Source organism: Siniperca chuatsi, linkage group LG19, assembly GCF_020085105.1.
Source record: "Siniperca chuatsi isolate FFG_IHB_CAS linkage group LG19, ASM2008510v1, whole genome shotgun sequence".
In the NCBI taxonomy this organism is placed as follows: Eukaryota; Metazoa; Chordata; class Actinopteri; order Centrarchiformes; family Sinipercidae; genus Siniperca; species Siniperca chuatsi.
Genome location: NC_058060.1, coordinates 17,200,913 through 17,213,905, shown reverse-complemented (window position 1 = coordinate 17,213,905; position 12,993 = coordinate 17,200,913). Strand labels below are relative to the sequence as shown.

Genomic DNA, 12,993 nt, shown 5'->3' with positions numbered 1-12,993 from the left:
CCATTAAGAATCTAAGATGTTTTCATTTTAAAAACAAAACTGTCTTGCTTATTAATGTTAATTAGCTACATTCACCAGCAAAAGACCTGTAGCTAGCCTATATAAAGACCAGGAGTCTGATTCCTATCAGACTTTATAATGTGAAGGTAACTGACACCCAACTGTCCTTTAATATAAGACAGCAACAGCACAGAGCAACGCCCTGATTATATGACTGTTGAGTATCACAGACACACCATGAATCGCTATAGTAACTGATAATAAATGAGAACCCATATAAAAGTTGTGGTTTCAGGCAATAGTCAGCCCCATGGGAGGCTAGTTCATTACCATCATAGGAAAAATAAGCCTGTTTGTGTCAGTACAACCTGCATTAAGTCCCATGTTGCAACACTGCATGTACTTGGCTTAATAGCTGCGACTGCAGAGTAAATGTCACATCACACACCTTCCACCTCCTTTACTTCATCAATCCTGGAGGGTGCGATGAGTGTTATTCTAATTGTTGCTTGTGCTAACTGATTTGTTTTGTAACATCTGCTCAAAGAGGTTGAGTGTGCTTCGGTAACTAACCATGAAATATGTAGCTGCACACATATTATAGGCAAACATCACGCCATCCCCTGCACAAGGAAGACATCTGAGTAGCCGTAGTGCCCCTTCCCTCCCTCTTCCCCCTTTAACTCCTTTAGGTGATACATACATACAGGTGATGCTGTTGCACAAATCAGCAGTTGCTTGTGCAGTCACTGCGGAATAACCTGCTTTGAGAAATGATGCCTTTGCTAATTATAGGGCTATGAAGGCATTAATGGAACCCACTTAAAGTGTCAGTGCAAAGTGCTCCTTATTAAAATAGATGACATACTTGCACTTCCAGCTGTTTAGTCCGCTGAGTTGATGAAAATACACTGCAGCAGACTTACATGAAATCACTGGAAGGCCTATCATGCAGTGTAGTCTTGTTTTTGCCAAGAAAAAAAAGTGTGAGCACTAATCAAGCTTAACATTTAACTCTGTGTCACCGGAAAAATCACACTGTGTCCTGTTTTAAACAGCTGTGACTCACCTTACTCACACTAAATGCAAGCATCACACTTCCTCTTCTCTGTTCCCTTGCCTGAAGCCAAAGGCTCTTTTCTTCTCTCTCAGTTGCTGCCGGGCACATTACTGTAAATCACATTTCTGACCTTGTCCCACCAGGCTGCTTTCATCCCCATAAATAGCCAGTCATCAATTATTCCTATTACTACCAGAATTCAACACTGCCAGCAACTCTAACTTCACATCGTAGGTCTTGGAAAATAAGAGAGAAAAATGTGATGTGGTATTGGATCAGGGACTTTGCTGGTAAACCATAAATACAGTGGTATGCCTGTGTGCCTGGCCTGCAGTATTTGTGCAATTGATTGAATGTTAAACACAGAGAAACATGGGGTTTCATATTAGGGCACCTTCTGTTTGCTCTATGCTGCTCTCCATGATCCCACAAGGTCACGTAAGTACGTGTCAACGTGTTGTACATGGTAAACCCTGAGCTGCCCTGTTGAAGCAGTGTCATGATTTATTGGGTCTTTTAGAGAGTCCATTGACTCATTTGTGTAGAATATAACAAAAAAGAGCTCCACACTCCCTCTGTAATTGTAATGTTGGGCTGTTTATTGGCTACAATCAGTATTTTTACACACATTCACATTTATTAATTTCACATGCCATTTTAAAAGTATTTGCTGTAGTAGGAAAGCCCATGTGTAGAAAGTGTTTCATTTGTTGACTTTTTCATTGGGATTTTATCCAAATAACAAACTTCTTAAGGTGATAATAAATAATGTGACAGGCTAAATGTGCCATAGAAGATAAAAGTCTAAAGCTTTTGAACTTGAATCACAAACTCTTCCTCTATTCTGCCAACAAGGTTGATACTGTCAAGCTCTACTGTCATTCGTCCCTGAAAGTCAATGATATCTGTCTGCACTGTACCACCCACACCTAATTACTGCATCAGTGTGTGTCAGTAGCTGGCGAGGCAGGGGTAGGTTCAGACAGGCAAGGTGTTAGGCTGTGATGTGCTGAGGCAAGCAGTGCTGGCCCAGTACATGAAGGAAAAGAAGAAGCGGTTCAATAAATTGTGAAGATGGAGGTGTGGAGGTCGTCAAAAACGACCTCCACACCTCCATTTGGCAGAGGACACAAAGGGAGCAGAAATTGCTGCACATGAACGATGCTCCCAGCTCGTACTGTATGCTATATGTATTTTTCAAGGCTGACTCAATGTGACAATGACTTCAGGTACAGTATGTATGCCAAAGACTGCAGCAAGCCATGTTACTTCAACAGCGTGCTGCATATGTGACATTCTATATACACTGTACTGCACTGTATGTACAAATGAAATCTAATGCAGTAGGTCTAGACAAAATTATTTTTTGTGATTCAAAGAGATGTTTACCACAGAGTACACCAAGTATTAATGTTTAGCATCAACTAAAGGTAATGTCTTCATTTTATTTTTCAAATATCCGCTGCTTTGCAGGGAGTTAAAACAGCTTACTCTGTTTTTAGTTACTTTATTATGAATAGTGGCATTCTGATGTCAAGCTAAGTGATTAATGTTAGTGCATGCTATCAGCAAGGTTAAGCTAAGTTGTCTCAGTGTTAACCCCTGTAACGAGTTTAGGGATGTTAGTCTTAGAAATTTAATTTGATGGTGCATCTGTTAAGTTCAGTAAAAGCAAACAAACCTTACAGTTTGTAGTGGTCGTTATTGTATTATTGAACTTATTTAAGCGCTAACTTGGCAGTAACAGTAAAAGTGAAAGATGCAGTTAGCTCTTGATAGGAGTCTAAGGAGCGACATGTAATTATTGTTATAAAGCTGACTACGGTAATAATGAAACCTTGTGAAATTTATGTGGAATTTTGAATAGTGGATTTGAACCCTTATCTTATCTTATTTCTTGTGCTTTTTTCTGTTTTTTGTCACTTCTGTCCCTGAAATGTCAGAAAACCTCCGTTCAACCCAGTCATCAGGAACATATTTCGCTGTGTTGTCTTGAGAAGATTCCTACAAGCAAAGGCACGTGACCTAGGTATGTTTTTTTTGGTTGTATTTACAACACAACAAAACAGAATAGTAACCAACTTACATATACTATGACACTATGAAGTGACAAATTGGTCATCGAAATTCAGTAATTTCCAGTTGATCAGCTAATTCAGATACTAATACTACAACTACTGATGATAACAATAACAACAACAGTTACCGTGATTTCAGATTTTTACATTACAATGGTATGCATGCTAAATTGATTTAAAAAGTGCACAGGATGTGTCAGAATTACATAGTACAAGTTAAAACAGAAACGTTTGATTTGATCTTTTCACAGACGAGGCAGTGGCCATTGGTTTAATGATGGCTAATAAGATCATTGAGAGAAGCCGCTCACAGTGTCCAAAGCCTGGAGTTATGGAATTTTCTTCCTTATGGATGCCTCCTAACCGTGCATTCAGACCGCCGCCGGCAAGAGCTTCGAAATTTGCTCTGGCTGCCCTGCAAACAACACTTTAGAAAGATTCATGGACACTCTGACGTAGACGAAATAGGATGCAAAGTTTGTATGAATGCTTGGTGACAAAATACAAGCACAGGACTTCTAAATTCTGATTTGTTGCTGCCGAACCGCATCATAGCTCATTACCATAAAGTTGCCCTCGATGCCCACACTGTCCAAGCATACCTAAGCCATACCTCACATTTTCTCACATAGAAAATGACTTACGGTCACTTTGATGTTCTTGCTGGCGACAGTCTGAACGCATGGTAAGATGACTGACATCTTTCTCAGAGAACTGTTAAAACTGTTATGTAGTGACGGCTAAGGGTGAGTGAATTGAGACTGAAGAAAACTAAAGTGCACAGTGATATTCTATGAGATATTTGATGTGAGCATTAAAGCATTACAGCTGTATAATGAAGTACTGTAGTGCTGCAGAGATGCCCCGGCCTACAAATCTTGTTCTCCAGATGTAAGAAAACATGTTTGTTTGGTACAGACCTCAACAAATGTCACAACATCATGATTTTACTAGTTTTTTCAGTGAAAATGAAAATTGTGATGCAAAAATCATTCCCACTAATCATGAATCATTTCGCAATCGTAATATCTGTGAAAATAATCGCAATATGCTTTTTTTACCATATCGTGCAGCCTTAGTCTAGAGGCATATTCAGCGTAGCTAAGTCCTGAATGTAGTGTGGCTGCTTAGTCCATGAAGTTGCTGGTTTCGTGCTCAGCGTGTGTAAATGAAACCAAGTGAGCTCAAAGTACAAACTCACAGAGTCGCTAGCATTATTATGTACTGATACACACACTGTAACAATTTTACCAGATATGCGGCAGAAAGACAATTTATGTTGCCCAAAAGTAGAACAAACTCAATCCACGTATCATATGTTGAGCATGTGTGAATGGCTCTCACTCCCTCGATAGATTACTAAATTGTTTCTAGTATTAAAATGTTATTGAAAAGAGACTTAAAGTGAAACAATTTTGCCTTTTATTCTTTGCCATCATCTTGTGTTTTATCTAATGTATACTTTGTTATATTGTATGTATATGTGGATGTTATGTCATTCTAATTTGTTAAGTTAATGTCTTTATGAGTGTGGCTGTTGTATTGTCGTTGTCATCATGTAATTATAAGTTGTGTGTAAGTGACTGATTTGTATTGTCACTATGTATATTTTTATATGGACCCCAGGCTGCAAACAGACACATTTTTTTCCACACACCTTTTTTTAAATTGCTGTTATTTTTACCAGTAACACCGCTCTCAATCAAAACTGTTCTTTATTTCCTCTCTTAAGTTATTATTGACACACATAGTCTTTCATTCCACCGAGGTGATCTTCACTGAAATGCTGTTTTAGGCGTTGCACATAATATGTGGGACACAGGTGTCCTTATTGTACAGGAGTCATCTTGATAAATTGCTCTGACCCTGTGTGGTGCTGTGAACTTGACAAGACTGGAAATTCTTTAGCAGCCTCCTATGTAACAAGAATTTCAAGGTGCCGTAAAAGGCACTTTTCAGAATAATATAAGATGTGTTGCTGTCAACATCACTGTCAGTACAACACTTTTTCTTCCATGACTTCTCACACAAGCAAACAAACTGGGTGAATCTGACCCAGAGATGCCTTTTCTATCTTTAAAATTAAATTTTGAGGGTCTTCAAATTCCCTTCTGTTGTTACTGATATCTGTCAATTTGTATTTGGATTTTTTTAAGCTATAAACACATGTACTATGGCCTCTTTCTTCTTTCATTTTAGACGGACACAATGCAGATGATATATTCATTCTTATTCACACCTTTCCAAAGATGACACATTGAGTGCAATGCATTTCAAAACACAATGAGTCAGTGCATGAATTGTGAAAGGCATTATAGACGTCCATCAAAACATGAATCCACATGTCTTTTATCCTAAAATGAACTCAGTTCCTAATTTACACTCTCCAGGGAGAATCTAATCGTTGCAGATGAGTTTATCATCTTCATGAATACGGCTTTTAATTCAAGTGGTTAAATACCAGTTAGCGTAGAGCACTTTTCAACTTCAGCATAAGATTATTCTGCATGATAATCTCTTCTGCATTTATCTTTTTAAAGCACTGTCTTTGTCGCTAAATTTATGCAGAAATCTAGCAGAGTGGAATGAATGCAGTTATTGCCATGTGTAGTATTAAAACAATTCTGACATGATTGGATGTTCACCAGACTCATGCCACTAAATACCTTAAATGATTACTGTCCTTATTCAAGAGTAGCTTACATATAAAACAAAAGCTAATTTGATCATTTTAATTTAATTATTCTTCAACAAGAAAAATTAATTGAATTTAATTGAAATAGTTAATGAGTCTTTTTAACTGGAAATTGTTTAATTTCAGATCTTATGCCTCAAGTGATCCCCTGACTCATCTTTTAGGTGAATAGCCCGAGGTATTGCTCTAAAAAAATAAGGAAATTAATAAAAGCACTCAAGGTCATGTGCCAGGAAACTCTGAGAAGCCATCCATCTACTGCTCCTAGGGACCAGCCAAGGTAAAACAGGCTGAGGCTTCATATTTCTTTAAAATGACATTAGCATTTTCAAGTGCAACAGTGAAGAAGTGTGGCTTAGAATTACAATAACTCATCTAATATTGCTCTACTGTAGCTTTGAATTTACAATGAGGTTGTATCATCATTTCAAATCTGTTAACATCTCTGTGTTCAGTAGTGGAGACACATGCGTGTACAGTTTGCTGTCAGTGTAATGGAGAGGGCATGTTGATTTTCCTCTTTTTCATGTGTCTGGTACCATGGCTGCTTTCCTCCAATCCTCCTCTCACCTCGCTAAGTTAAAAATAAATAGTGCAGGGAAGCAATAGGGCCTGCTGCCTCCCCGACAACAGACACACACATTCTTACACACACCACACCCCAACCCCACGCATCACATGTCCTCTCAGACACCAGCCAGTGTGTCGGGAGCACTTATGTAACAGTATGAAGGGCCCTTTAATCTGCAATTTGCTGCAATCAGAGACCCTGGACCTTTGGGGTACAATGAGTCAGATACTTGAAATTGATCCCTTGCCAGAGCCCATCCAATTGGGGTATACTGTCCTATTTTCTGTGTCTGAGCTCCTTGCTTTGCCCTGTTGGTAGGCCTAATATGAAGTCAGTAGTGACACATCTAATTTAGGAAGGTGAGCCTGCTTCTTCCTCAGTCTAACTTGTAGACTGGAGCTGAGGTTTTGATCCTGAAAATAACCAGAAGTCTACAGTTTCATCACCCTAGTCCTTTCCTTTACTGTATTGTTATCCTCATTTTATCTTACATAACATAGAATTTTAAATGAACCACTACGTGACACTGACACAGCTTGCGGCGCTATTTCAAAATAACATTTGCTTATACAAAGTGCTATTTACCATATTCTTCAGCTCATAAACAGATTCCACTTCCCTCCAGCTGTAGTAATATTTCCCTTGACATTAAAATTCATTTTTCACATATAAAAACATATTGAGCATTTAGTGGAAATGCATTTTCTACATTTGGAATAACAAGTTCAGTTAGAAACATTCTCATCATGAATTGATAAATTAAGTTTGGCTTCACCCGATGCCCAATCAGAAACCAATGGATGAGGCATAGATATGAACACTTGTGGAAACATCAATGTTCAGTTCAGGTAAACAACTCTATTTTTGTTTATTTTGTTTTCACACCTCATGCCCAATCAGAAACCAATGGATGAGGCTTAGATATGAACACTTGTGGAAACATCAATGTGAGGTACATTACATGCCTGTGAGCTAGTTCAGATAAACAACTCAACACCTCACACACTCCACTTGTTGTAGCATACAGTATATTCAATGCACCTTTTGTCAAAAGATGGTCAATTAACATATTTTTGGGGAAACAAGGGGTATAACAAGGACACATTATCGCTTCATAAAGTGGATATGGTGGACGTGTTAGCAAACACTTGCTTATTTACACCTCTAGCAGACACGAGCAACATTAAAATTCATTTGAAATTGTGTTTCTGGCCACCTGATGAATGTAAGTCCAATATTCACTCTTTTTTTTTGTTCTGTTTTAGTCTCCACCAACTCCTGAGGGAAATATCTGGCTCTTTAGCTGCTAAATCCTCCATTAAATTCACCAGCCTAGTTGCTAGCTATGCATCCCGTTTGGTGCTAGGCAGGTAAGTTATCATGCAGTGGGTTTTATCAGGGCGTTTTTGCTGAAAACAGCTGCAGCTGGAAATGTGCTGTGGGAAGTTGTAGGAAAGAGGCTAAAAAGCCCCGTAGAAATGATCCATTATTGATTCAGAAATATTGATTAAAGCAGCTTTAAGCTGCCCACCATTTATGTTTGCTAGACTGCGGCTGTTAAACTTGTTTGCTAACTTTTCTGTAAAGCTACCACGAACACTTATTGCTGTCGCTATTAATGCTGTTAATGTAGCTTTTCATAAACAAACTTACTTGCTAACATTCTAATCGTGACGCTTCAGGAAGGCTTTGTTGAGGAAAACACGTGTGGTGCTCCAGTTGTTGCCTTAATTGTACCTATATGTAGTGTTTGCATAAAAAAATAATTGTTTTAATTTGTCTTTTTCTTTGGTTGATGTTTGGCAAGTGAATTATGATGCTTTTATGCATCTGATTTGCAAAGTGGTGAAAAATGAATACTCATGCTGAGTATTGTGTGTTATTGGCTGAATTGGTTTTGCTACATATTTCCCTCTACCTTATTGTCATTGTTTTGAGGGGTTGCCTACAGGCTCACTGCAAGCTTGGGTCTCTAGTAGAGGGTAATATATATTGGCTTGAGGGATGTAAACATGATTGTATTGCTCACACAGCCCATTTTGATAATTATTTCCCTGTAATAATGTCTGCACATGAAGGTTTGTGACTTTAATATTCACAAGTATGCGTAATATTTGTAGCAGTTTAGATTTATTCATGAAGTAATAGTTTGACCTTTTAAGAAATAATATCTGAATGCTAAATATGAAGCTATAGCCAGCAAATAGTTAGCTTAGCGTTGCACAAAGACTGGAAACAGGGGGAAGCAGCTTGCCTAGCTCTGGAGTCTTGTCATCACCGTGCAGTTGCCAGACTCTATAACTTTGGTCATAGACTTGCTACTTTAATTTATCTTACCAGTATTATAGCATATTATATTTTGATTTGCTTAGTACTTCTATTCCTTCTATTCTCAAGTGTGCATTGACATGAGCAGCTGTACTGAAAGAGTTTCCTCTAGGGGATCAATAAAGTATTTCTGATTCTGATTCTGATTATGCCAAACAAATATGATAAGTTACAGAAGCAGTTAAGATTATCTTCCAAATTGGCATTTAATCACCATAGCAGCTTCCATGATATTAGCTATTTTAGGTCTGTTTGTTGCTTTCTTGATGAAATCAAGTCAAGGTGATCCTGATTAAACGTCACACACAAATAAGTGAAAACACTTGTTTGTGTTTGTATTTCGACATAATTTCAATATTTCAGAATCAAGTATGAAACTAGGCTGCACTCTCAAAATGTTCATTTTATTATTTTAATTTGCAGCATTTCAAGCACAAGCCATCTTCAGTTTTTTTTTTTCCTGCAGGCACTTTTATTTATGCATCTTGTTGATATGCCCCATAAACTCCTAGTTGTGAGTGTTCCTTTTTAAATCTTACATTTCAGAATCAGAATGACTTTGTTCACCGGGTACAATGACAGTAAAAAGAAACAAGCTTCATTGATTTGTGTTGACACATTACGAGACAGTTACACAATGCACGATTGACAAACTTAGTGCACACAAGTCACATTAAATGCAGGAAAGGAATTGTTCCAGAATTATCCAGTAGTGCAAGTAACTAAAGTGATAAATCACAGATGTGGAAAACATCAGCAGGCCTATATAGTTTATATATCAGAGTCAGAAAACTTTTCATCAATCGTCATCTGTTCAGCTCTTCAGACTGGTTCTTAACATGTGGCACTGAATTATATTTCTGTCTTTTTAAAGTCATTTACAGACCATGAGAGAACGTGTTCTCTATAATTATTACTCCCTTAATTACAACTGTAAATTAACGTCTATATCTTTTGATTAACATCAACAAGTTCCTTGTTGGTTTGCCTGTGTCCTAGAAGACTACATCTGTCAATGCTCATCTGCACTGACAGAAAAGCACCACCACTAATTAGTCAGATCTAGAGTAAAGTAATAATTATTCCTACAGATTTCACTCTTTGGATTCTGCTGTCCTCATATCTGGACTGAGTGGGTTTGTCTTAAATATGGAGCAATAGGAGTCAGGGATTACCAGCTAATTAGTGTAACTGTGTCATGGGATTAATTAATTCAGAGCATTTACATATATTCTAATTGTCTTACCAAGCTAATTGGCATCACTGTGCCACAGTTGTAATACTAAGGATTGCTGGAGTTTGTTTGCTTCCAGCGAAAGCCAATATGTCAACCTTCTGCATGTTGTTGTTGTTTCCCCATCAGCTTTTTTTGAAATGCATACACCATGTTAAACACTTTGAATACCAATAGAAATGCATTTATTCGAAAACCGTCTTGGTTTAAGTCCAAGATATGCTGTGCTGGGGGCACCCTGGTAGCTCACCTAGTGGAGCGTGCATGTACAGGGGCTGAGTCTTTAGTGGTGCGGGTTAGATTCCAGCTGGAGGCCCTTGTCATCCCCTCTTTCTCCACCCTTTTCTGTCTCTCTTCAGCTGTTTCTATCCAATAAAGTCAACTATAAACCAAAGATGGTTAAAATTTTCACAAGTTCAGTTTATTGCTCCTTTTAAATAATTTCATTCTTTTTGTCATTTTCTAAACAAATCCTGCAGACTGAGACTCTTGGAAGACATTTTCAGCAAACGTATTCTTTCTCATCCTTCAGCCATGTTTGAAATCTCCTCCATATTCAAAAGAACATAAAACAATGGCTTTCCTCAGAAAATGTAACAAAGTGAACCGAAGAAAATAAAGAATCATTGATTCTGATCACAAATTATTTGGTATTGCTTTAGAAGAAAGTTTTTTTTTGACTAGTATTTAAGCTGTTAAAAACAATCACTTGTCCAATCAGTTTAAGTCAATAAATCATTTAAGAGCTTTTAAATAAACAGTCCTTCAGTGCAGCTGATGGAAGCATAAATTGTGCTCAGAGAGACTTTGAACATAACCAGATCTCATAGAAGAGTACAGTGAAATTTGCTCAGGCATAAAGGCCAGTGTAAAGCTGTATTCTAAATTAAAGCATTAAGATACACTGAAAATGGAGTCATAAGGTCATGTTTATGTATTTAGTCACTACATTTAAAACTCTACTTGTACTGATTACTACCACCAACTCACTGTTTGTTGATTCCAAAAAGGCTGAAGACCACTCATAAAAATGTCAGAGATAATTGATACTCATCTGCATAGCCAAGCATGCTTCATTATTCCAAGCTAATTTAGCTGTACCCTGCAGAGTGAGGGGGCTTGAGTGGGGAGGACAACTTAGCACAAGGTAAGACTTCTTTTTCAACCCAATCTATTTTCTCTGCATAATTAAATGAATTAAATTAATTGGGAATGCACATTTGCATATCTAGGTTATTTCTTGTATGGAGAAAAAGGTCTTTGGAGAGTATAGAAACAATTACAAGTCCGCCAGACAGTAAAACACCTCCATTTCTTTTTTCACGTCTGCCATTTCCCCCCAGTGTTTTACTCTGGGGAGGATTTGGCCTCAGTACTCTGGAGGAAAAATGTGATAATACCAAAGTGCAATATGTGCAGGAGTCACATCCATGAAGCAATTTAATGGACTTTGCAGCCACCTTTAACACACACTATCACCTATATCTTTAAATTACTTTGAGCACTTGTTGGTGTTTATAAAAACTGTTTTGGCAGGGAGGGAAAACTTGAAATGAAGTTTTAAAGGAAATTTGATTGGACCTATTTAATCTGATACTGGCTGGTAAATGGTATTGGGGGACACAGATTTTCTGCCCTTGCCTAAGAAATTTTCACTGCTGCTTTGTAATAATACTGAGCCAATGTGGTATAAAGCCATAGCTATTTTTAATCAACTAAGCTGATGCATTATGTTATTAGGGGTGAAAATGGACTATCCTACTCAACTGAAAGGTACTTACTACTGGAAGTTCAGAAAAAGTCTTTTGAAGTTTACTCTGAATAACAGTTATCATATTTCACTACAGAAGGGCTAATGCAGCATTATGAGAGGAATAATTTGAGTGTGAGTGCACATTTCCAATTCATCCCTATCCCCTTTTTAATACAGTAAAGCTCTCCAGTGTGGTGACCATATTTTCTCATAACTAGTGCTGCAGCTAATGATTATTTTCTTTATTAATCGGTTAATCAGTTGATCAATAAAGTGCCAGAAAATGACGAAAAGTGCCCATCATAATTTCCCAGAGCCCAAGGTGACACCTTAAAATGTCTTGTTTTGTCCAGCTAATAGTCCAAACCCCAAAGATATTCAGCTTACTATCATAAAAGACTAAAGAAATCAGATTCAAATATTCACATTTAAGAAGTTGAAACCAGTTAATTTTTTGCCATTTTTACTTAAAAATGACTTAAACGGTTACTTGATCATCAAAATACAGTCCAAAGCCCAAAGATATTCAGTTTTCTATTATAGAAGAAAAAGAAAACCAGAAAATATTCGCATTTAAAATGCAGGAACCAGTACATTTTTGCCATTAAATGGTTAATTCATCAACAGATGCAGATTAATTTTCTGTCGATCAACCAATCAATTAATTGACTAATTGTTTAAACTTTACTTAAAACAGAACTATCAATGACAAAGAAGTTTAAATCAGACTTAATTATAAAATCCTCCTGATTGAGCCACAGCATCATCACTGCAAGCAGCTCTGTATAATTCCTGCATTTCCAAAAGTAGCAGTGTAATATTCCATCAAAATTGATGTTTCTGGAAGCAGAAGTACTTACTCAAAAACGTACGCAAAGCTAAATTACAGTGATGTGATTTGTAATGAGTGATTTTCCACTCGTGTGTGCTCTAATTCTGCCTCTTTCGGCAAATCAGTTCTGCATTATGGAACCAAAGATAATAACATTCTGCAGGATTTTCTCCAAATGAGGCAGTCAAATAAATTGCCAATGTGAGTTTATGATCAGGGTCACAGACATCCACCCACAACAGAAGGCACTTTTGCTATCTAATATCTGTAAATACCAAAATAACACTTCACCAACAGCAGGTAAAAGCAACATCATGGCTTGCATGTAGTTTGTTGTAAATTAATAAATGATTCTCCATCCAAATAATAAAAAAGAATGTCTGAAGGACATACTGTGTCTGCATCTTACTCAGAACCAATGTAAATATATGTAAATTAGCGG

The 12,993-nt window shown here is 37.3% G+C and overlaps 1 long non-coding RNA gene across 1 annotated transcript; it reads left to right on the top strand.

The window, feature by feature from the left end:
• The first annotated feature begins 2,457 nt into the window (after positions 1-2,457).
• On the top strand, positions 2,458-5,284 carry LOC122866763. Its single transcript, XR_006375800.1, has 3 exons — positions 2,458-2,490; positions 3,004-3,089; positions 3,390-5,284. It is a non-coding gene; the product is annotated as an uncharacterized LOC122866763 (long non-coding RNA).
• The last annotated feature ends 7,709 nt before the right edge of the window (positions 5,285-12,993 follow it).